Genomic DNA, 21,975 nt, shown 5'->3' with positions numbered 1-21,975 from the left:
ACGGGACCCCCATGGATATCGATAGTGACCAAGGAACCCACTTTACTGACCAGGAGGTTCAGGAATGGGCTGATGAGAAATGACATATGCTGGTATTTCCACCTGCTTTATGACCCTACTACTGCCAGGCTAATGAAAGGATGAATGGACTACTTAATAGAGACTGAAACCCGCTCTCCACGTGTGGACGAGGAGGCTAACTCAAGCCCCATGAACTCTAGCTGAACGTCGCAGGAGTAATCAACCCTGTGGCTAAGCCATGTTAACCCAGAGGCAACTAGTCCACGCCATCCAAGTCCAACTATTGACCACCGCAGGACCGTTGCCAAGTATCGATCTGGACAGTAACTTGCTTTGGCCCTGCCCACGGGACCTATCCCCAGGAGAAGACATTGTAAAACGGCCCGGGAGTCGCAGGTAAGTCCCCGATGATTTAGGTTCGCTGCCCCGTGGGGAATAGGATTTGAAAGATCTCACCTGTCTTCTCCCCAGCCCCAAGGAAGCCCCCTTTTATTAACCCTGTGGTCTGTGGTTACACGGCCTCTCCAGTGTTCAGCATCGGCTGTGGGGACTGAGGGCAGAAGGTTGGTATGGTACTGCAGGCCGGGACAAAAGCCACAGGCAGGGTGGTGTCATCTCAGGATGCTTTCACTGCTTGTATTTGAATGGTCGTGATCTCCCCCGTACCGTGTGTGTTGAACGCCTTACGGTTCCTCCCTAGTCTGAGCAGAGGGAATCCGTTCACGGGCCGGGCGACAAGGGTGGCCTCGCTGTGAGTGAGTCTCATTGCCGCGTCTACAGTGAGAAGTCAGTGTCATCTTCGTCCGGACTTCCGTGAGAAATTGACCCGATGAGCATCTGCTTCCAAAGTTTGCCCACCTCTTGGTGAATGGCTATTTTTAGCATAGGTATCTTAACGCTTGATACTGTGCAGTTGCTGGTGTCTGTAGTGCATTTGTGGGATTCGGTTGCGGTGACCCTCTACCTGCCTGAACCCAGGGCTATCGCGGGAGAGGGGTGGACAACATTGTAAGGCTTGGATAGAATGCTGTACGGGTGGAGTGTACGGTCAGGCCACTCGAGGTGGCCGTTCTCTTGCTCTTTACATCCCCCGCTTGACCAGTCGCTGCTTCCCTCACATGACTATCCAGTCCCCTTAATCATCGGGCTTAATCAGTAACTGCCTACAGGCTTGCCCCCAGCCCCACCCGCAGGTTTCCCTGGTAACTGATGAGCCAATCTGACATCGATTCCCCCTATAAATGGTAGCCTCCTTCTCCCCAGAGCAGTGTGGGTGGTTGCCACGTCCTGCTTGCTGTTGGCCGGACGTGGTGGAGTATTGCTCCAGGACCCTTTACCTCGGACTGGTAAGATCCCCCATCTAGTAACCTGTTGATGTCTCGGTCACTGTGTGCGGGCTCTTTCTTTGGTTCTGAGGCTGAGAAGTTACAAGCCTTGCAGGCCTGCGGGGTGCAGCCCGACAATTGGTGAGGCAGCTGGGAAGCCGAGAAAACTCCCAGGAGCCCCGCGATGTCAGGAAAGAAGGACGGGAAGGGAAGCTGTGGGGGAGAAATCCCAAGGTGGCCGTCCACGAGCGTGTGGGACCCAAAAGTCTGAGTCTCTTTCCACTTTCAAAGTGGCAGCCCCGTGCTCGTGGCTCACCTGACTGCACGGGGATGGCTAGTGAATACAGACAAAATGCAATGACCTGGATTATCTATCAAACGCTTGCGTGTTATCTGGTCCGGTAAGACAAGTGTACCCCTGAACCACCACCTGTAAGCGATTACAGACACAGGCTGTAGGGTTATTAACTCAGGGATCGACTTGCAAACTGGATGTGGCTACTTAAGCGGAAGGGGTTGTTTGGGACCTGAGGCAACGGCAAACTAATGAGTACCCTTGGGCTTCTGGTCCCAGCAACGAAAGGGGTCAGAGGCACGATATAGTGGGATGGATCCGCTATATGCCGTCTACATTGTGTTACAACAGGTGGGAGGCATTACAGAAGGTCAATCCGAGTCATCAAGCAACGCAGGAAAACAGCGTGGGGTCTAGCGCAGCTGTCCATAACATACGGGACCCCCATGGATATCGATAGTGACCAAGGAACCCACTTTACTGACCAGGAGGTTCAGGAATGGGCTGATGAGAAATGACATATGCTGGTATTTCCACCTGCTTTATGACCCTACTACTGCCAGGCTAATGAAAGGATGAATGGACTACTTAATAGAGACTGAAACCCGCTCTCCACGTGTGGACGAGGAGGCTAACTCAAGCCCCATGAACTCTAGCTGAACGTCGCAGGAGTAATCAACCCTGTGGCTAAGCCATGTTAACCCAGAGGCAACTAGTCCACGCCATCCAAGTCCAACTATTGACCACCGAAGGACCGTTGCCAAGTATCGATCTGGACAGTAACTTGCTTTTGCCCTGCCCACGGGACCTATCCGCAGGAGAACACATTGTAAAACGGCCCGGGAGTCGCAGGTAAGTCCCCGATGATTTGGGTTCGCTGCCCCGTGGGGAATAGGATTTGAAAGATCTCACCTGTCTTCTCCCCAGCCCCAAGGAAGCCCCCTTTTATTAACCCTGTGGTCTGTGGTTACACGGCCTCTCCAGTGTTCAGCATCGGCTGTGGGGACTGAGGGTAGATAGGTGGTATGCTACTGCAGGCCAGGACAAAAGCCACAGGCAGGGTGGTGTCATCTCAGGATGCTTTCACTGCTTGTATTTGAATGGTCGTGATCTCCCCCGTACCGTGTGTGTTGAACGCCTTACGGTTCCTCCCTAGTCTGAGCAGAGGGAATCCGTTCACGGGCCGGGCGACAAGGGTGGCCTCGCTGTGAGTGAGTCTCATTGCCGCGTCTACAGTGAGAAGTCAGTGTCATCTTCGTCCGGACTTCCGTGAGAAATTGACCCGATGAGCATCTGCTTCCAAAGTTTGCCCACCTCTTGGTGAATGGCTATTTTTAGCATAGGTATCTTAACGCTTGATACTGTCCAGTTGCTGGTGTCTGTAGTGCATTTGTGGGATTCGGTTGCGGTGACCCTCTACCTGCCTGAACCCAGGGCTATCGCGGGAGAGGGGTGGACAACATTGTAAGGCTTGGATAGAATGCTGTACGGGTGGAGTGTACGGTCAGGCCACTCGAGGTGGCCGTTCTCTTGCTCTTTACATCCCCCGCTTGACCAGTCCCTGCTTCCCTCACATGACTATCCAGTCCCCTTAATCATCGGGCTTAATCAGTAACTGCCTACAGGCTTGCCCCCAGCCCCACCCGCAGGTTTCCCTGGTAACTGATGAGCCAATCTGACATCGATTCCCCCTATAAATGGTAGCCTCCTTCTCCCCAGAGCAGTGTGGGTGGTTGCCACGTCCTGCTTGCTGTTGGCCGGACGTGGTGGAGTATTGCTCCAGGACCCTTTACCTCGGACTGGTAAGATCCCCCATCTAGTAACCTGTTGATGTCTCGGTCACTGTGTGCGGGCTCTTTCTTTGGTTCTGAGGCTGAGAATTTACAAGCCTTGCAGGCCTGCGGGGTGCAGCCCGACAATTGGTGAGGCAGCTGGGAAGCCGAGAAAACTCCCAGGAGCCCCGCGATGTCAGGAAAGAAGGACGGGAAGGGAAGCTGTGGGGGAGAAATCCCAAGGTGGCCGTCCACGAGCGTGTGGGACCCAAAAGTCTGAGTCTCTTTCCACTTTCAAAGTGGCAGCCCCGTGCTCGTGGCTCACCTGACTGCACGGGGATGGCTAGTGAATACAGACAAAATGCAATGACCTGGATTATCTATCAAACGCTTGCGTGTTATCTGGTCCGGTAAGACAAGTGTACCCCTGAACCACCACCTGTAAGCGATTACAGACACAGGCTGTAGGGTTATTAACTCAGGGATCGACTTGCAAACTGGATGTGGCTACTTAAGCGGAAGGGGTTGTTTGGGACCTGAGGCAACGGCAAACTAATGAGTACCCTTGGGCTTCTGGTCCCAGCAACGAAAGGGGTCAGAGGCACGATATAGTGGGATGGATCCGCTATATGCCGTCTACATTGTGTTACAACAGGTGGGAGGCATTACAGAAGGTCAATCCGAGTCATCAAGCAACGCAGGAAAACAGCGTGGGGTCTAGCGCAGCTGTCCATAACATACGGGACCCCCATGGATATCGATAGTGACCAAGGAACCCACTTTACTGACCAGGAGGTTCAGGAATGGGCTGATGAGAAATGACATATGCTGGTATTTCCACCTGCTTTATGACCCTACTACTGCCAGGCTAATGAAAGGATGAATGGACTACTTAATAGAGACTGAAACCCGCTCTCCACGTGTGGACGAGGAGGCTAACTCAAGCCCCATGAACTCTAGCTGAACGTCGCAGGAGTAATCAACCCTGTGGCTAAGCCATGTTAACCCAGAGGCAACTAGTCCACGCCATCCAAGTCCAACTATTGACCACCGAAGGACCGTTGCCAAGTATCGATCTGGACAGTAACTTGCTTTTGCCCTGCCCACGGGACCTATCCCCAGGAGAAGACATTGTAAAACGGCCCGGGAGTCGCAGGTAAGTCCCCGATGATTTGGGTTCGCTGCCCCGTGGGGAATAGGATTTGAAAGATCTCACCTGTCTTCTCCCCAGCCCCAAGGAAGCCCCCTTTTATTAACCCTGTGGTCTGTGGTTACACGGCCTCTCCAGTGTTCAGCATCGGCTGTGGGGACTGAGGGTAGATAGGTGGTATGCTACTGCAGGCCAGGACAAAAGCCACAGGCAGGGTGGTGTCATCTCAGGATGCTTTCACTGCTTGTATTTGAATGGTCGTGATCTCCCCCGTACCGTGTGTGTTGAACGCCTTACGGTTCCTCCCTAGTCTGAGCAGAGGGAATCCGTTCACGGGCCGGGCGACAAGGGTGGCCTCGCTGTGAGTGAGTCTCATTGCCGCGTCTACAGTGAGAAGTCAGTGTCATCTTCGTCCGGACTTCCGTGAGAAATTGACCCGATGAGCATCTGCTTCCAAAGTTTGCCCACCTCTTGGTGAATGGCTATTTTTAGCATAGGTATCTTAACGCTTGATACTGTCCAGTTGCTGGTGTCTGTAGTGCATTTGTGGGATTCGGTTGCGGTGACCCTCTACCTGCCTGAACCCAGGGCTATCGCGGGAGAGGGGTGGACAACATTGTAAGGCTTGGATAGAATGCTGTACGGGTGGAGTGTACGGTCAGGCCACTCGAGGTGGCCGTTCTCTTGCTCTTTACATCCCCCGCTTGACCAGTCCCTGCTTCCCTCACATGACTATCCAGTCCCCTTAATCATCGGGCTTAATCAGTAACTGCCTACAGGCTTGCCCCCAGCCCCACCCGCAGGTTTCCCTGGTAACTGATGAGCCAATCTGACATCGATTCCCCCTATAAATGGTAGCCTCCTTCTCCCCAGAGCAGTGTGGGTGGTTGCCACGTCCTGCTTGCTGTTGGCCGGACGTGGTGGAGTATTGCTCCAGGACCCTTTACCTCGGACTGGTAAGATCCCCCATCTAGTAACCTGTTGATGTCTCGGTCACTGTGTGCGGGCTCTTTCTTTGGTTCTGAGGCTGAGAATTTACAAGCCTTGCAGGCCTGCGGGGTGCAGCCCGACAATTGGTGAGGCAGCTGGGAAGCCGAGAAAACTCCCAGGAGCCCCGCGATGTCAGGAAAGAAGGACGGGAAGGGAAGCTGTGGGGGAGAAATCCCAAGGTGGCCGTCCACGAGCGTGTGGGACCCAAAAGTCTGAGTCTCTTTCCACTTTCAAAGTGGCAGCCCCGTGCTCGTGGCTCACCTGACTGCACGGGGATGGCTAGTGAATACAGACAAAATGCAATGACCTGGATTATCTATCAAGCGCTTGCGTGTTATCTGGTCCGGTAAGACAAGTGTACCCCTGAACCACCACCTGTAAGCGATTACAGACACAGGCTGTAGGGTTATTAACTCAGGGATCGACTTGCAAACTGGATGTGGCTACTTAAGCGGAAGGGGTTGTTTGGGACCTGAGGCAACGGCAAACTAATGAGTACCCTTGGGCTTCTGGTCCCAGCAACGAAAGGGGTCAGAGGCACGATATAGTGGGATGGATCCGCTATATGCCGTCTACATTGTGTTACAACAGGTGGGAGGCATTACAGAAGGTCAATCCGAGTCATCAAGCAACGCAGGAAAACAGCGTGGGGTCTAGCGCAGCTGTCCATAACATACGGGACCCCCATGGATATCGATAGTGACCAAGGAACCCACTTTACTGACCAGGAGGTTCAGGAATGGGCTGATGAGAAATGACATATGCTGGTATTTCCACCTGCTTTATGACCCTACTACTGCCAGGCTAATGAAAGGATGAATGGACTACTTAATAGAGACTGAAACCCGCTCTCCACGTGTGCACGAGGAGGCTAACTCAAGCCCCATGAACTCTAGCTGAACGTCGCAGGAGTAATCAACCCTGTGGCTAAGCCATGTTAACCCAGAGGCAACTAGTCCACGCCATCCAAGTCCAACTATTGACCACCGAAGGACCGTTGCCAAGTATCGATCTGGACAGTAACTTGCTTTGGCCCTGCCCACGGGACCTATCCGCAGGAGAAGACATTGTAAAACGGCCCGGGAGTCGCAGGTAAGTCCCCGATGATTTGGGTTCGCTGCCCCGTGGGGAATAGGATTTGAAAGATCTCACCTGTCTTCTCCCCAGCCCCAAGGAAGCCCCCTTTTATTAACCCTGTGGTCTGTGGTTACACGGCCTCTCCAGTGTTCAGCATCGGCTGTGGGGACTGAGGGCAGAAGGTTGGTATGGTACTGCAGTCCGGGACAAAAGCCACAGGCAGGGTGGTGTCATCTCAGGATGCTTTCACTGCTTGTATTTGAATGGTCGTGATCTCCCCCGTACCGTGTGTGTTGAACGCCTTACGGTTCCTCCCTAGTCTGAGCAGAGGGAATCCGTTCACGGGCCGGGCGACAAGGGTGGCCTCGCTGTGAGTGAGTCTCATTGCCGCGTCTACAGTGAGAAGTCAGTGTCATCTTCGTCCGGACTTCCGTGAGAAATTGACCCGATGAGCATCTGCTTCCAAAGTTTGCCCACCTCTTGGTGAATGGCTATTTTTAGCATAGGTATCTTAACGCTTGATACTGTCCAGTTGCTGGTGTCTGTAGTGCATTTGTGGGATTCGGTTGCGGTGACCCTCTACCTGCCTGAACCCAGGGCTATCGCGGGAGAGGGGTGGACAACATTGTAAGGCTTGGATAGAATGCTGTACGGGTGGAGTGTACGGTCAGGCCACTCGAGGTGGCCGTTCTCTTGCTCTTTACATCCCCCGCTTGACCAGTCCCTGCTTCACTCACATGACTATCCAATCCCCTTAATCATCGGGCTTAATCAGTAACTGCCTACAGGCTTGCCCCCAGCCCCACCCGCAGGTTTCCCTGGTAACTGATGAGCCAATCTGACATCGATTCCCCCTATAAATGGTAGCCTCCTTCTCCCCAGAGCAGTGTGGGTGGTTGCCACGTCCTGCTTGCTGTTGGCCGGACGTGGTGGAGTATTGCTCCAGGACCCTTTACCTCGGACTGGTAAGATCCCCCATCTAGTAACCTGTTGATGTCTCGGTCACTGTGTGCGGGCTCTTTCTTTGGTTCTGAGGCTGAGAAGTTACAAGCCTTGCAGGCCTGCGGGGTGCAGCCCGACAATTGGTGAGGCAGCTGGGAAGCCGAGAAAACTCCCAGGAGCCCCGCGATGTCAGGAAAGAAGGACGGGAAGGGAAGCTGTGGGGGAGAAATCCCAAGGTGGCCGTCCACGAGCGTGTGGGACCCAAAAGTCTGAGTCTCTTTCCACTTTCAAAGTGGCAGCCCCGTGCTCGTGGCTCACCTGACTGCACGGGGATGGCTAGTGAATACAGACAAAATGCAATGACCTGGATTATCTATCAAGCGCTTGCGTGTTATCTGGTCCGGTAAGACAAGTGTACCCCTGAACCACCACCTGTAAGCGATTACAGACACAGGCTGTAGGGTTATTAACTCAGGGATCGACTTGCAAACTGGATGTGGCTACTTAAGCGGAAGGGGTTGTTTGGGACCTGAGGCAACGGCAAACTAATGAGTACCCTTGGGCTTCTGGTCCCAGCAACGAAAGGGGTCAGAGGCACGATATAGTGGGATGGATCCGCTATATGCCGTCTACATTGTGTTACAACAGGTGGGAGGCATTACAGAAGGTCAATCCGAGTCATCAAGCAACGCAGGAAAACAGCGTGGGGTCTAGCGCAGCTGTCCATAACATACGGGACCCCCATGGATATCGATAGTGACCAAGGAACCCACTTTACTGACCAGGAGGTTCAGGAATGGGCTGATGAGAAATGACATATGCTGGTATTTCCACCTGCTTTATGACCCTACTACTGCCAGGCTAATGAAAGGATGAATGGACTACTTAATGGAGACTGAAACCCGCTCTCCACGTGTGGACGAGGAGGCTAACTCAAGCCCCATGAACTCTAGCTGAACGTCGCAGGAGTAATCAACCCTGTGGCTAAGCCATGTTAACCCAGAGGCAACTAGTCCACGCCATCCAAGTCCAACTATTGACCACCGAAGGACCGTTGCCAAGTATCGATCTGGACAGTAACTTGCTTTGGCCCTGCCCACGGGACCTATCCGCAGGAGAAGACATTGTAAAACGGCCCGGGAGTCGCAGGTAAGTCCCCGATGATTTGGGTTCGCTGCCCCGTGGGGAATAGGATTTGAAAGATCTCACCTGTCTTCTCCCCAGCCCCAAGGAAGCCCCCTTTTATTAACCCTGTGGTCTGTGGTTACACGGCCTCTCCAGTGTTCAGCATCGGCTGTGGGGACTGAGGGTAGATAGGTGGTATGCTACTGCAGGCCAGGACAAAAGCCACAGGCAGGGTGGTGTCATCTCAGGATGCTTTCACTGCTTGTATTTGAATGGTCGTGATCTCCCCCGTACCGTGTGTGTTGAACGCCTTACGGTTCCTCCCTAGTCTGAGCAGAGGGAATCCGTTCACGGGCCGGGCGACAAGGGTGGCCTCGCTGTGAGTGAGTCTCATTGCCGCGTCTACAGTGAGAAGTCAGTGTCATCTTCGTCCGGACTTCCGTGAGAAATTGACCCGATGAGCATCTGCTTCCAAAGTTTGCCCACCTCTTGGTGAATGGCTATTTTTAGCATAGGTATCTTAACGCTTGATACTGTCCAGTTGCTGGTGTCTGTAGTGCATTTGTGGGATTCCGTTGCGGTGAACTTCTACCTGCCTGAACCCAGGGCTATCGCGGGAGAGGGGTGGACAACATTGTAAGGCTTGGATAGAATGCTGTACGGGTGGAGTGTACGGTCAGGCCACTCGAGGTGGCCGTTCTCTTGCTCTTTACATCCCCCGCTTGACCAGTCCCTGCTTCACTCACATGACTATCCAATCCCCTTAATCATCGGGCTTAATCAGTAACTGCCTACAGGCTTGCCCCCAGCCCCACCCGCAGGTTTCCCTGGTAACTGATGAGCCAATCTGACATCGATTCCCCCTATAAATGGTAGCCTCCTTCTCCCCAGAGCAGTGTGGGTGGTTGCCACGTCCTGCTTGCTGTTGGCTGGACGTGGTGGAGTATTGCTCCAGGACCCTTTACCTCGGACTGGTAAGATCCCCCATCTAGTAACCTGTTGATGTCTCGGTCACTGTGTGCGGGCTCTTTCTTTGGTTCTGAGGCTGAGAAGTTACAGGCCTTGCAGGCCTGCGGGGTGCAGCCCGACAATTGGTGAGGCAGCTGGGAAGCCGAGGAAACTCCCAGGAGCCCCGCGATGTCAGGAAAGAAGGACGGGAAGGGAAGCTGTGGGGGAGAAATCCCAAGGTGGCCGTCCACGAGCGTGTGGGACCCAAAAGTCTGAGTCTCTTTCCACTTTCAAAGTGGCAGCCCCGTGCTCGTGGCTCACCTGACTGCACGGGGATGGCTAGTGAATACAGACAAAATGCAATGACCTGGATTATCTATCAAGCGCTTGCGTGTTATCTGGTCCGGTAAGACAAGTGTACCCCTGAACCACCACCTGTAAGCGATTACAGACACAGGCTGTAGGGTTATTAACTCAGGGATCGACTTGCAAACTGGATGTGGCTACTTAAGCGGAAGGGGTTGTTTGGGACCTGAGGCAACGGCAAACTAATGAGTACCCTTGGGCTTCTGGTCCCAGCAACGAAAGGGGTCAGAGGCACGATATAGTGGGATGGATCCGCTATATGCCGTCTACATTGTGTTACAACAGGTGGGAGGCATTACAGAAGGTCAATCCGAGTCATCAAGCAACGCAGGAAAACAGCGTGGGGTCTAGCGCAGCTGTCCATAACATACGGGACCCCCATGGATATCGATAGTGACCAAGGAACCCACTTTACTGACCAGGAGGTTCAGGAATGGGCTGATGAGAAATGACATATGCTGGTATTTCCACCTGCTTTATGACCCTACTACTGCCAGGCTAATGAAAGGATGAATGGACTACTTAATAGAGACTGAAACCCGCTCTCCACGTGTGGACGAGGAGGCTAACTCAAGCCCCATGAACTCTAGCTGAACGTCGCAGGAGTAATCAACCCTGTGGCTAAGCCATGTTAACCCAGAGGCAACTAGTCCACGCCATCCAAGTCCAACTATTGACCACCGCAGGACCGTTGCCAAGTATCGATCTGGACAGTAACTTGCTTTGGCCCTGCCCACGGGACCTATCCCCAGGAGAAGACATTGTAAAACGGCCCGGGAGTCGCAGGTAAGTCCCCGATGATTTAGGTTCGCTGCCCCGTGGGGAATAGGATTTGAAAGATCTCACCTGTCTTCTCCCCAGCCCCAAGGAAGCCCCCTTTTATTAACCCTGTGGTCTGTGGTTACACGGCCTCTCCAGTGTTCAGCATCGGCTGTGGGGACTGAGGGCAGAAGGTTGGTATGGTACTGCAGGCCGGGACAAAAGCCACAGGCAGGGTGGTGTCATCTCAGGATGCTTTCACTGCTTGTATTTGAATGGTCGTGATCTCCCCCGTACCGTGTGTGTTGAACGCCTTACGGTTCCTCCCTAGTCTGAGCAGAGGGAATCTGTTCACGGGCCGGGCGACAAGGGTGGCCTCGCTGTGAGTGAGTCTCATTGCCGCGTCTACAGTGAGAAGTCAGTGTCATCTTCGTCCGGACTTCCGTGAGAAATTGACCCGATGAGCATCTGCTTCCAAAGTTTGCCCACCTCTTGGTGAATGGCTATTTTTAGCATAGGTATCTTAACGCTTGATACTGTGCAGTTGCTGGTGTCTGTAGTGCATTTGTGGGATTCGGTTGCAGTGACCCTCTACCTGCCTGAACCCAGGGCTATCGCGGGAGAGGGGTGGACAACATTGTAAGGCTTGGATAGAATGCTGTACGGGTGGAGTGTACGGTCAGGCCACTCGAGGTGGCCGTTCTCTTGCTCTTTACATCCCCCGCTTGACCAGTCGCTGCTTCCCTCACATGACTATCCAGTCCCCTTAATCATCGGGCTTAATCAGTAACTGCCTACAGGCTTGCCCCCAGCCCCACCCGCAGGTTTCCCTGGTAACTGATGAGCCAATCTGACATCGATTCCCCCTATAAATGGTAGCCTCCTTCTCCCCAGAGCAGTGTGGGTGGTTGCCACGTCCTGCTTGCTGTTGGCCGGACGTGGTGGAGTATTGCTCCAGGACCCTTTACCTCGGACTGGTAAGATCCCCCATCTAGTAACCTGTTGATGTCTCGGTCACTGTGTGCGGGCTCTTTCTTTGGTTCTGAGGCTGAGAAGTTACAAGCCTTGCAGGCCTGCGGGGTGCAGCCCGACAATTGGTGAGGCAGCTGGGAAGCCGAGAAAACTCCCAGGAGCCCCGCGATGTCAGGAAAGAAGGACGGGAAGGGAAGCTGTGGGGGAGAAATCCCAAGGTGGCCGTCCACGAGCGTGTGGGACCCAAAAGTCTGAGTCTCTTTCCACTTTCAAAGTGGCAGCCCCGTGCTCGTGGCTCATCTGACTGCACGGGGATGGCTAGTGAATACAGACAAAATGCAATGACCTGGATTATCTATCAAACGCTTGCGTGTTATCTGGTCCGGTAAGACAAGTGTACCCCTGAACCACCACCTGTAAGCGATTACAGACACAGGCTGTAGGGTTATTAACTCAGGGATCGACTTGCAAACTGGATGTGGCTACTTAAGCGGAAGGGGTTGTTTGGGACCTGAGGCAACGGCAAACTAATGAGTACCCTTGGGCTTCTGGTCCCAGCAACGAAAGGGGTCAGAGGCACGATATAGTGGGATGGATCCGCTATATGCCGTCTACATTGTGTTACAACAGGTGGGAGGCATTACAGAAGGTCAATCCGAGTCATCAAGCAACGCAGGAAAACAGCGTGGGGTCTAGCGCAGCTGTCCATAACATACGGGACCCCCATGGATATCGATAGTGACCAAGGAACCCACTTTACTGACCAGGAGGTTCAGGAATGGGCTGATGAGAAATGACATATGCTGGTATTTCCACCTGCTTTATGACCCTACTACTGCCAGGCTAATGAAAGGATGAATGGACTACTTAATAGAGACTGAAACCCGCTCTCCACGTGTGGACGAGGAGGCTAACTCAAGCCCCATGAACTCTAGCTGAACGTCGCAGGAGTAATCAACCCTGTGGCTAAGCCATGTTAACCCAGAGGCAACTAGTCCACGCCATCCAAGTCCAACTATTGACCACCGAAGGACCGTTGCCAAGTATCGATCTGGACAGTAACTTGCTTTTGCCCTGCCCACGGGACCTATCCCCAGGAGAAGACATTGTAAAACGGCCCGGGAGTCGCAGGTAAGTCCCCGATGATTTGGGTTCGCTGCCCCGTGGGGAATAGGATTTGAAAGATCTCACCTGTCTTCTCCCCAGCCCCAAGGAAGCCCCCTTTTATTAACCCTGTGGTCTGTGGTTACACGGCCTCTCCAGTGTTCAGCATCGGCTGTGGGGACTGAGGGTAGATAGGTGGTATGCTACTGCAGGCCAGGACAAAAGCCACAGGCAGGGTGGTGTCATCTCAGGATGCTTTCACTGCTTGTATTTGAATGGTCGTGATCTCCCCCGTACCGTGTGTGTTGAACGCCTTACGGTTCCTCCCTAGTCTGAGCAGAGGGAATCCGTTCACGGGCCGGGCGACAAGGGTGGCCTCGCTGTGAGTGAGTCTCATTGCCGCGTCTACAGTGAGAAGTCAGTGTCATCTTCGTCCGGACTTCCGTGAGAAATTGACCCGATGAGCATCTGCTTCCAAAGTTTGCCCACCTCTTGGTGAATGGCTATTTTTAGCATAGGTATCTTAACGCTTGATACTGTCCAGTTGCTGGTGTCTGTAGTGCATTTGTGGGATTCCGTTGCGGTGACCCTCTACCTGCCTGAACCCAGGGCTATCGCGGGAGAGGGGTGGACAACATTGTAAGGCTTGGATAGAATGCTGTACGGGTGGAGTGTACGGTCAGGCCACTCGAGGTGGCCGTTCTCTTGCTCTTTACATCCCCCGCTTGACCAGTCCCTGCTTCCCTCACATGACTATCCAGTCCCCTTAATCATCGGGCTTAATCAGTAACTGCCTACAGGCTTGCCCCCAGCCCCACCCGCAGGTTTCCCTGGTAACTGATGAGCCAATCTGACATCGATTCCCCCTATAAATGGTAGCCTCCTTCTCCCCAGAGCAGTGTGGGTGGTTGCCACGTCCTGCTTGCTGTTGGCCGGACGTGGTGGAGTATTGCTCCAGGACCCTTTACCTCGGACTGGTAAGATCCCCCATCTAGTAACCTGTTGATGTCTCGGTCACTGTGTGCGGGCTCTTTCTTTGGTTCTGAGGCTGAGAATTTACAAGCCTTGCAGGCCTGCGGGGTGCAGCCCGACAATTGGTGAGGCAGCTGGGAAGCCGAGAAAACTCCCAGGAGCCCCGCGATGTCAGGAAAGAAGGACGGGAAGGGAAGCTGTGGGGGAGAAATCCCAAGGTGGCCGTCCACGAGCGTGTGGGACCCAAAAGTCTGAGTCTCTTTCCACTTTCAAAGTGGCAGCCCCGTGCTCGTGGCTCATCTGACTGCACGGGGATGGCTAGTGAATACAGACAAAATGCAATGACCTGGATTATCTATCAAACGCTTGCGTGTTATCTGGTCCGGTAAGACAAGTGTACCCCTGAACCACCACCTGTAAGCGATTACAGACACAGGCTGTAGGGTTATTAACTCAGGGATCGACTTGCAAACTGGATGTGGCTACTTAAGCGGAAGGGGTTGTTTGGGACCTGAGGCAACGGCAAACTAATGAGTACCCTTGGGCTTCTGGTCCCAGCAACGAAAGGGGTCAGAGGCACGATATAGTGGGATGGATCCGCTATATGCCGTCTACATTGTGTTACAACAGGTGGGAGGCATTACAGAAGGTCAATCCGAGTCATCAAGCAACGCAGGAAAACAGCGTGGGGTCTAGCGCAGCTGTCCATAACATACGGGACCCCCATGGATATCGATAGTGACCAAGGAACCCACTTTACTGACCAGGAGGTTCAGGAATGGGCTGATGAGAAATGACATATGCTGGTATTTCCACCTGCTTTATGACCCTACTACTGCCAGGCTAATGAAAGGATGAATGGACTACTTAATAGAGACTGAAACCCGCTCTCCACGTGTGGACGAGGAGGCTAACTCAAGCCCCATGAACTCTAGCTGAACGTCGCAGGAGTAATCAACCCTGTGGCTAAGCCATGTTAACCCAGAGGCAACTAGTCCACGCCATCCAAGTCCAACTATTGACCACCGAAGGACCGTTGCCAAGTATCGATCTGGACAGTAACTTGCTTTTGCCCTGCCCACGGGACCTATCCCCAGGAGAACACATTGTAAAACGGCCCGGGAGTCGCAGGTAAGTCCCCGATGATTTGGGTTCGCTGCCCCGTGGGAAATAGGATTTGAAAGATCTCACCTGTCTTCTCCCCAGCCCCAAGGAAGCCCCCTTTTATTAACCCTGTGGTCTGTGGTTACACGGCCTCTCCAGTGTTCAGCATCGGCTGTGGGGACTGAGGGTAGATAGGTGGTATGCTACTGCAGGCCAGGACAAAAGCCACAGGCAGGGTGGTGTCATCTCAGGATGCTTTCACTGCTTGTATTTGAATGGTCGTGATCTCCCCCGTACCGTGTGTGTTGAACGCCTTACGGTTCCTCCCTAGTCTGAGCAGAGGGAATCCGTTCACGGGCCGGGCGACAAGGGTGGCCTCGCTGTGAGTGAGTCTCATTGCCGCGTCTACAGTGAGAAGTCAGTGTCATCTTCGTCCGGACTTCCGTGAGAAATTGACCCGATGAGCATCTGCTTCCAAAGTTTGCCCACCTCTTGGTGAATGGCTATTTTTAGCATAGGTATCTTAACGCTTGATACTGTCCAGTTGCTGGTGTCTGTAGTGCATTTGTGGGATTCCGTTGCGGTGACCCTCTACCTGCCTGAACCCAGGGCTATCGCGGGAGAGGGGTGGACAACATTGTAAGGCTTGGATAGAATGCTGTACGGGTGGAGTGTACGGTCAGGCCACTCGAGGTGGCCGTTCTCTTGCTCTTTACATCCCCCGCTTGACCAGTCCCTGCTTCCCTCACATGACTATCCAATCCCCTTAATCATCGGGCTTAATCAGTAACTGCCTACAGGCTTGCCCCCAGCCCCACCCGCAGGTTTCCCTGGTAACTGATGAGCCAATCTGACATCGATTCCCCCTATAAATGGTAGCCTCCTTCTCCCCAGAGCAGTGTGGGTGGTTGCCACGTCCTGCTTGCTGTTGGCCGGACGTGGTGGAGTATTGCTCCAGGACCCTTTACTTCGGACTGGTAAGATCCCCCATCTAGTAAACTGTTGATGTCTCGGTCACTGTGTGCGGGCTCTTTCTTTGGTTCTGAGGCTGAGAAGTTACAGGCCTTGCAGGCCTGCGGGGTGCAGCCCGACAATTGGTGAGGCAGCTGGGAAGCCGAGAAAACTCCCAGGAGCCCCGCGATGTCAGGAAAGAAGGACGGGAAGGGAAGCTGTGGGGGAGAAATCCCAAGGTGGCCGTCCACGAGCGTGTGGGACCCAAAAGTCTGAGTCTCTTTCCACTTTCAAAGTGGCAGCCCCGTGCTCGTGGCTCACCTGACTGCACGGGGATGGCTAGTGAATACAGACAAAATGCAATGACCTGGATTATCTATCAAACGCTTGCGTGTTATCTGGTCCGGTAAGACAAGTGTACCCCTGAACCACCACCTGTAAGCGATTACAGACACAGGCTGTAGGGTTATTAACTCAGGGATCGACTTGCAAACTGGATGTGGCTACTTAAGCGGAAGGGGTTGTTTGGGACCTGAGGCAACGGCAAACTAATGAGTACCCTTGGGCTTCTGGTCCCAGCAACGAAAGGGGTCAGAGGCACGATATAGTGGGATGGATCCGCTATATGCCGTCTACATTGTGTTACAACAGGTGGGAAGCATTACAGAAGGTCAATCCGAGTCATCAAGCAACGCAGGAAAACAGCGTGGGGTCTAGCGCAGCTGTCCATAACATACGGGACCCCCATGGATATCGATAGTGACCAAGGAACCCACTTTACTGACCAGGAGGTTCAGGAATGGGCTGATGAGAAATGACATATGCTGGTATTTCCACCTGCTTTATGACCCTACTACTGCCAGGCTAATGAAAGGATGAATGGACTACTTAATAGAGACTGAAACCCGCTCTCCACGTGTGGACGAGGAGGCTAACTCAAGCCCCATGAACTCTAGCTGAACGTCGCAGGAGTAATCAACCCTGTGGCTAAGCCATGTTAACCCAGAGGCAACTAGTCCACGCCATCCAAGTCCAACTATTGACCACCGAAGGACCGTTGCCAAGTATCGATCTGGACAGTAACTTGCTTTGGCCCTGCCCACGGGACCTATCCGCAGGAGAACACATTGTAAAACGGCCCGGGAGTCGCAGGTAAGTCCCCGATGATTTGGGTTCGCTGCCCCGTGGGGAATAGGATTTGAAAGATCTCACCTGTCTTCTCCCCAGCCCCAAGGAAGCCCCCTTTTATTAACCCTGTGGTCTGTGGTTACACGGCCTCTCCAGTGTTCAGCATCGGCTGTGGGGACTGAGGGTAGATAGGTGGTATGCTACTGCAGGCCAGGACAAAAGCCACAGGCAGGGTGGTGTCATCTCAGGATGCTTTCACTGCTTGTATTTGAATGGTCGTGGTCTCCCCCGTACCGTGTGTGTTGAACGCCTTACGGTTCCTCCCTAGTCTGAGCAGAGGGAATCCGTTCACGGGCCGGGCGACAAGGGTGGCCTCGCTGTGAGTGAGTCTCATTGCCGCGTCTACAGTGAGAAGTCAGTGTCATCTTCGTCCGGACTTCCGTGAGAAATTGACCCGATGAGCATCTGCTTCCAAAGTTTGCCCACCTCTTGGTGAATGGCTATTTTTAGCATAGGTATCTTAACGCTTGATACTGTCCAGTTGCTGGTGTCTGTAGTGCATTTGTGGGATTCCGTTGCGGTGACCCTCTACCTGCCTGAACCCAGGGCTATCGCGGGAGAGGGGTGGACAACATTGTAAGGCTTGGATAGAATGCTGTACGGGTGGAGTGTACGGTCAGGCCACTCGATCTTTACATCCCCCGCTTGACCAGTCCCTGCTTCACTCACATGACTATCCCATCCCCTTAATCATCGGGCTTAATCAGTAACTGCCTACACGTTTGCCCCCTGCCCCAGCCGCTGGTTTCCCTGGTAACTCATAACCTAACATGACGTCGATTTCCCTTATAAATGGTAGCCTTCTTATCCCCCAATTAGCGAGGATTGCTTCATCGTCCTGCCACTGGGGAGTTCCTTTAGGACCCTTTGCTTCAGATGAGTGAGATTACCCTGTCTAATAAGGCATTGTTGTCTCTGTCGTTGTCTCCGGGCTCTTTCTTCAGTCTTGTGGTTGGGCAATGAAGAGGCTTGCCGGCCTGTGGGGCAGAGCCCAACTGCAGGGAACAGGGGAGGGAGGAAGAGAGAGTCGCTGCTTAATGGGTTCAGAGTTTCTTTTTGGGATGGTTTGGAACTGGATAAAGGTGATGGTTGCACAACATTGCAAATGTACTTAATGCCCCTGAACCATACCACTTTAAAGTGGTTAAAATGGTAGGCTTATTTCAACATCAGTAACCTTCACGACAGCAGACAGGAGAAAGATAGGTGGATGGCGACAAGGACAGGAGGGAGGTTTTCCACTATTGTCACTTCTTGGGATTTCTGGAACTTCAACCAACCCATTCTTCTCAGCCTGCATGTATGTCACATTGGTTTCAGTATTTTGATGAGCTAGTTAATTAGGAGCACCACTTTTTTGTGTATCTCAGAAAAACAATTCATGTTCTGGAAGCCTGGAGAAGCAGCTCAGTCTGCAGACAAGATGCAACGGGAAAATGAGCTGATGCCTCTGCAGGTCAGTTAATCAGCACAAAATTTCTCTGTGCTGAGGCAGAGAAAGACCTGCCACGTGGAACTGCCCTGCAGCACTTTTTCCCCACCTCGTCCCTTGGGACACAGAAAAGCAGGGTGTGGGTTCAGCACCATCTTTCTGTAAATGCAGGTTTCCTCACGAGTCCTGTGGCTTTCTCTTTTTTTCCAACTGTCAAAGCGAAGGGAGACCAAGCTCCTGTGCCACTCTTCCTAGGCATCATTCCCTCACCAAGCAACCCGCGCATCCCCCCTCTTTGCCCAGCATTTCATTAACTGCTTGTGATGAATTCCATCTTCTCCCACATCCAAGGTAGTTAGCTCAGGAAGTCTGCTCTTGCGTTGCTTACGCACCTGTGTCCCCTCCCTCCACCCGTGACCCCAGCCTCCATCTGGAGACACTTTACAGGCGGGGGCACCGTGTGTATATAGCTGGTGGCGGGCTGCCCTTCCGGGTCCTTTGCTCCCCTTGGGCTTCAACTCGACTCTGTCTGGTCCTTCCTTTGAGGCTAAAGCTTCTTCAGAGAATTTTCTTGTACTCTCTTTACTCAAGGATGAGGTTACCCATGCCCTAATCCAGACAAGCGTCTCAGTTGTAAGTTTTTAGTTTTTCCTGGAAATCGGAGTCAGGTGTCCTGCTGTGAACAGGAGGCCGGGGTCGCTGGAGAGCCTAGACGCCTGTAACATCATCCCTTACTCTCTGAGCTGCTGAAAGCTAGTCTTCCAGCCCATGGCAGCACAGACAGTGATTTTGAAAAGTGAGCAGGCTAGTTAGGCTGCAAACTGGAGGTGGGTCAGCATTGGTCCCGGTAAGTCTCTGGCGCCCCCAAGTGGAAAGAATGAGGTGCAGAATGACTACCTTGCAAAGAAAGTACCCTAAGAGGATTCTTGGCCCTGGCGCTGCCTCTGGCTGTGGTTCCCATACAGGGTACAGGTGGGCACCGCCATGGGAGCCTTCCATCCGTGTGAAGAAATATGCCGGGGGTTCGGGAAGGGAAGCACAAGGCTTGGGAAGTGAACACTTTCTGACGTGCTTTCCTGTGGCCACGCCCTCATTTGAAGCGACTCTGCTTTTTATTTATTTATTTTTTAACTAAAATGGTTTTTAATGGGAACCAGAGATATGGTTACATAGTCTGACTCAAAAAACCGGTGGGTGACCAGGAGTTGGAAGGTTACAAAATAATGAGGTTAACACTGGGGACAGGAGGAAAGTTGCTTCAGAACCTCAGGAGCCAGACTAATACGGCCTCTCCCTGCAATGCTGTCTGTGCTCACCCCTGGAGTCCATCTTGCCAGGGCCAAAGCCACCTCTGTCCCCACCACCCCGGCCCCCTCGGTCCCCCGCCTCGGCCGCGGTAGCCGCCCAGATCATAGCCTCCTCTGCCACCACGACGAGCATCTCCATAGTTACCCCCCATGTGAGAGCCTCCTGGTGGCCCTCCTGGGCCATCTGGTTTAGGGGCCTTACACTGGTGGCAGTCATTCCTCCACGAGAAGTTCACGTTCTCACACGTAGGATGAGGACACTTCCGGTCCCCTGCTCGCCACTGGGGAATCCTCGGCCACTGTCACCACCTCCACAGCCTCCACGGCCTGTGGGTCCTCCTCGCCCTCGGCCTCCACGACCATTGTCACCACCCCGATTGAAGTCTGCTCGCCGGGTAGCAGATGAGACCTTGATAGGATTCCCAGAGAATTCTTTACCATCAAACCAGTCCGTAGCTGCTTTAGCGGTAGGTGGGTCATCAAACGATACTGTGCTATGCGGCTGCTTCCCACTAGCTACCTACTTAACGTTTGGTAGTGTGTATATGTCCATGCCAGTCTCTCACTTCATCCCGGCTTACCCTTCCCCCTCCCTGTGTCCTCAAGTCCATTCTCTACATCTGCATCTCTATTCCTGTCCTGCCCCTAGGTTCTTCAGAACCTTTTTTTTTTTAGATTCCATATATATGTGTTAGCACATGGTATTTGTTTTTCTTGCAGCTGCATAGCACAGGGAGATCAGCTCGGTGCTTTGTGATCACCTAGAGGGATGGGATAGGAAGGGTTGGAGGGAGACGCAAGAGGGAGGGGATGTGGGGATGTATGTATACATATAGCTGATTCACTCTGTTATACAGCAGTAACTAACACACCACTGTAAAGCAATTCCACTCCAACAAAGATGTTAAAAAAAGAAAATGATACTGTTGCCTCTCCCTTCAGCTTGCTTGTTTCCCTGTCTGTACAGATTAATCATGGGCTGGCCCATCTTCTTGTTTGCCTTAATGATCCCAACCTGCTTGAAGTAATTGGCTACAGACTCAGTCGTAGCATTCTCTCCCAGGCCTTGCACGAAGATGGTTGGCCAGGGTCAGTCCTCCATGAGTTGGCGGTCGTTACAACTGCAGCAGTGGTGGCCGTGAACCCAGAGGTGGTGGAAGGCGACTCTGCGTTCTTGCCTAACTTTTCCTCCTACCTCTAGAAAGCCTGAACTTTCTAAATCCCCAGATAAAGAAAAAAGCCCTTTACCTCCTGGGCCCAAGTTGCAGCCTCTTGACATCTGACCGCCACTGCTTCTCCTTGAAGCTGCAAAAACTCATTCTTTCAGAGACCCCTATATTCTCCATAGAAATTCCCTAAGTAATCTTTCTATGAAGGTCAGTTCTGTTGATCAAGATTCATCAGGAAAGAATGATCTTGGGGCCTCCTCCTCTTGATGGAAGTCTTCATTTTATGGTCCAGTGTCTTGGTCCTGTGTCTGTACAAGAATGCAGCTGTCATTATGTGAAGGCTTCTTTCTCTCCAAGGGGATAGCCCCTCCTGCGGTCACCTGCCTGGGGAGAAACATGGACCCCAACCCGTCTCTCCTCAGGGCCCATCAGCCGGAGATGCAGCTCGACTCCTGTTACTTTCTTGCTGAAAACCTTCATGCAAGGACTCTGAAGATGATCTGGTCCTACCCCTTCTTTTAAGATGAGGAAGCAGAACACCAGAGACATCGACTGTTTTGTTTTTTTTTTAACCGAGGTCAACCCCTTTTAGCAGAGTACCTGGGGGCTGCAGCCAGCCTCCTGGCAGTCTCCTGAGCTTCCATCCCCTCTGGCCCTGGAGTCTTCCAGGCTCAGCCCCTTCCTGCCTTTCGGCCTTATTTCCTACCCTGCTCCTCTGTGCTGTCAAATCCCTGACGTTGCTTGTTTACCTCCTTCCTTATTTGGCTCAACCCAGATGCCATTTTCTCCCAGAATTCCCATGCAGAAGTGCTCCCTCCTTCCTGGGGTCCCTTGGCTTCAGGCGATGCCTGTCCTAGGACATCAAACTCTCCAGCTGGTGTGAGCCATTCCCAGTAAGCCGTCAGCATCCAGAGGCAGGGGCCGAGTCTTCATCACTTCAGTCTCCCTGGAGCCCAGCACCAGCAGTGCACACACAGTGTAGGTCTCTCAGATGTTAGCAGAACCA

General features: G+C 53.0%; 1 pseudogene; it reads right to left on the bottom strand.

Annotated features, from left to right (window-relative positions):
• Positions 1 to 19,700: 19,700 nt before the first annotated feature.
• LOC132524359 (RNA-binding protein FUS-like) lies at positions 19,701 to 21,449 on the bottom strand (annotated as a pseudogene).
• Positions 21,450 to 21,975: the final 526 nt, after the last annotated feature.

The sequence above is a fragment of the Lagenorhynchus albirostris genome, chromosome 8, assembly GCF_949774975.1.
Source record: "Lagenorhynchus albirostris chromosome 8, mLagAlb1.1, whole genome shotgun sequence".
Taxonomy (NCBI): domain Eukaryota; kingdom Metazoa; phylum Chordata; class Mammalia; order Artiodactyla; family Delphinidae; genus Lagenorhynchus; species Lagenorhynchus albirostris.
This window is presented reverse-complemented; position numbering and strand designations above follow the sequence as displayed.